Source organism: Rhincodon typus, chromosome 4 (genome assembly GCF_021869965.1).
Source record: "Rhincodon typus isolate 14 chromosome 4, sRhiTyp1.1, whole genome shotgun sequence".
In the NCBI taxonomy this organism is placed as follows: domain Eukaryota; kingdom Metazoa; phylum Chordata; class Chondrichthyes; order Orectolobiformes; family Rhincodontidae; genus Rhincodon; species Rhincodon typus.
Genome location: NC_063335.1, coordinates 21,217,034 through 21,220,563, shown reverse-complemented (window position 1 = coordinate 21,220,563; position 3,530 = coordinate 21,217,034). Strand labels below are relative to the sequence as shown.

Genomic DNA, 3,530 nt, shown 5'->3' with positions numbered 1-3,530 from the left:
ATCCCTACACTGTGGAAACTGGCCATTTGGTCCAACAAGTCTACACCGACCCTCCGAAGAGCATTCTGCCCAGAACCATCCCGCTATGCTTTCCCCTATAACCCTGCATTTCCCATGGCTAACACACCTAACCTACACATCACTGAAAACTATGGGCAATTTAGCATGGCCGATTCATCTAGCCTGCACATCTTTGGACTATGGGAGGAAACCGGAGCACCCAGCAGAAACCCACGCAAACATAGGGACAATGTGCAAACAGATGCCCAAGGGTGGAATTAAGCCATGTCCCTGGCTGCGCCCTGGGTTATGGTTATGTGGCAGCAGTCATAACCACTAAGCCACTGTAATAGTTCACCAGCCCCAGGAAAGACCTAGGCTCCATTACAGATGTGGGAGCTGGGACATCTTTGATCGCCCTCACTTTATCTTCCAGCAAGTGTAACCTGGTCTTGTCAATTCTGTAGCCCAAGTAAGTCACTTGGGGTGCCTGGAATGTCTCTGGGGTGTCTCTCCCTTCCTAAGGTGTACACCCACCTCTAAGAAATGTCTAAGGACTATGCCCAAGTTCTCCTTATTGGTCTTCCCTGTTATTAATACATCATCTAGATAAATGGCAATGCGGTGTAGACCTTGTAAAATGTTTTCCATCATCCATTGAAAAATTGCACAGGCTGATGATACCCCAAATGACAGTTTTGTATGTTGATATAAATACTTACGGGTATTAATTCTAGCATGCTTCCGGGAACCCTCATCTAACCACAATTGCAAATATGCATGGCTCGTGTACAGCTTTTGTGAGGATAGCCCCCCTGCCAGCTTTGCGTATAAATCCCCTATGTGAGGGATTGGGCATTTATCCAGCTGCAAAAAGTGGTTTACCGTTTGTTTAAAATCCCCACAAAAGTGAACTGACCTGTTGGGCTTCACAATCTGTCTCACCAGTGCTGTCTATTCCACGAACTGACCGATCTGATGATTCCTTCGCTTTCCAGCTTTCTGCCTCTACTTTTACTCATAAGGCAAATGGCACTGGGCAGGCCTTGTCAAATCATGGAATGGCTTCCTGGTCAACATGCAAGGTGGCCTTGTCACCTCTTATATTCCCTAGATTTTCCTGAAAAACTTCTGTGTATTTAATTAGGACTTCACTCAGGCAGCCATTTTCTAATCAAAAAATGCTGAGCCAATCTAGCTAAGCAATTTAATTGTTCTAGACCAGATGTAGGTGGACTTTCCCGGGTGTGTACTCTCCTGGATACCAGCCTATGCATTCTCTTACTCAATTTTGGTCTAGTGGGTCTCTTTTGCTGTCTTGAGTCTGCATACCAGCAGCAACTACAATGGCTTTCCACCCAAGATCCTGAAGAAATTTTAACTGTATCCTATTACCCTTTATTTACACGTGCATTGTGCTTGACACTGATCCAGCTCCCTCAGAGCCAGCTCACAGAGTGAACGGAACCTCTGGAAATCCTGTTTATACCTGTCAGGCAGGATTTCCTGATTGGACCAGACTAACAACCGCAATTGGGGAAATCATGTTCTATGAGGTCCACCTGGCTGACCTCATTACAACACTACAATGACCAGTCCCTAATCCACATTTCTGAGTTTGTTGCCTAGTGGTGGAATTCACTTAAAATTTATTCCAATATGACATCAATGAATGAAGTGAGAAGTTAGAAGAAATTTATTTTCCAGCTGGATATTGAAAAATAGAAGACCTTGTGACAATCATTAGTTCAGGAAGATACCTCTACCTATTTTAAGTGAAATTGCATATATGTTTGAAACAGAGATTAGTACAAGATTAAGAGAAGAAATAGATAAAATGGATTGGTTCAGGTTTGCTCATAACTCAATATCATACTCAATGAATTATTATTATTGTTAAACTGTTTTATCTTCATTGTTAAAGAGAATTCTAATTTTTTTTTGGTTGAATAAACCTGCAATTCAGTAATACAGTTTGGGGAAAAAGATTATTGTATGTTAAATTTCCCTTTGTGTGGTGTCTATTTGATATCATATCAGGGCATATTTTATGTATTTATCATACTTATCATTTCTTCTTTTAGGGTTAATTCAGACCATGGAAATCCAAAGGAAAATATTGCAATCATGGTAAATATGGACGCTTGAATTTTACTATTCATTATCTGATTGTAATACCTGAGACCTTAATTGACTGATTTTTTTTCTCTTAAAAGGACACAGCCTGGCCTAAAATGGCTACCATGATCACCTGAGAACAGATTGAGGCAAGTCCAGAAGACCCATGTGTAATAAATGTAACTATCTGCACTGAAATTGCTATTTTATCTAAATGCATTGAAATCAGGGAACTGTGACACCACCCAGAAATTTTCATCTCCTGTTTAAGTTCACACTTGCATGATAATTTCACATGTTAGGAGATGAAAGACTCACTTGAAAGTTAGCCAGCTTGTAAAGACAAGGAAGCCAAACTTATGAATATGTAACAAACCATATTTCAACAGCTAATATTAAGCAATAGAGCAGAGAAAAACAACATACATTGAACACAGCAGCTACAGCACGGACACCCTTTCTGGTTCTTCCTCAGCATTTCAGGAGACAGCACATGATTAAAGAAAGAAAACTGGGAAACAACCATTCACTGATGACTCAAAGGTATCTACAAAAGTTGCTGCTGCTGAGGATATGGATCAACAATTAAAGAAGTTTTGTCCCAGGTTAAAAAAAACGAGGTGTTTTAAACTATGTAACCTGTACTTTTCCTGTATGTATCAGACACGCTCCCTTTTATTTAACATGTGTTTGTGTGTATGTATTTAATGATTTGTTTGCACTTTTTTCTCAGGGTTAATGTGTAATAATACACTTCTTTTGTTCATTCAGGAAAATCCTGTACTTGCCTCCTTTCCTTTGGTCTAGTTAGTCACATATTTAATTGATATTTGATACAATTGCGCGCTAATCAAAGTTAAGAAGTATCTGTAATGAGCAACCAAGATGGGGCTTAAAAAGAGAGAAACCAAATTACCCCTTTTCTCTCTTGGTTGTAACAAAATATCATCTGAAACATGTCTAGATTTTCTTTTAAATAGTGCTTTTCAGAAGGTGATAATTTTGGAAGTAAAAGCATGACTCACAGTGATCTAGCACTGATCTAGATGTCTTTGTTAAAAGAATACATGCATGATGGTTTCTAAGATGTCAATTGGGCTTTACGTGTTAAATATATTAATATATTAAGTTGTATTGTGCAACACAAGGTTGCCAACAAGCATTTTCATAGTTCCAATGCTCAGTTTATAAAGGCTCAATTTACAAAAGCAGACATAATCAGTTCCCCTGTGTATTTTGTTTGATTGATTTATTGGATAAAAGGAAAATTTTGCTTGCTACTGAGTTGTGAGGATGTTGTGATGTATTACCAAGAACTGAAAATTTTCTTTTAAAATCTGCAGAATAGGGCATTATATTCTGTAAATTCCTAAACAATAAATAGTATTTCTTCCTCAGCCATTCTGCTTTTC

The 3,530-nt window shown here is 38.8% G+C and overlaps 1 long non-coding RNA gene across 1 annotated transcript; it reads left to right on the top strand.

Moving 5' to 3' along the window:
* The first annotated feature begins 1,742 nt into the window (after window positions 1-1,742).
* On the top strand, window positions 1,743-2,282 carry LOC125482910. Its single transcript, XR_007261900.1, has 3 exons — window positions 1,743-1,851; window positions 2,085-2,130; window positions 2,217-2,282. It is a non-coding gene; the product is annotated as an uncharacterized LOC125482910 (long non-coding RNA).
* Window positions 2,283-3,530: the final 1,248 nt, after the last annotated feature.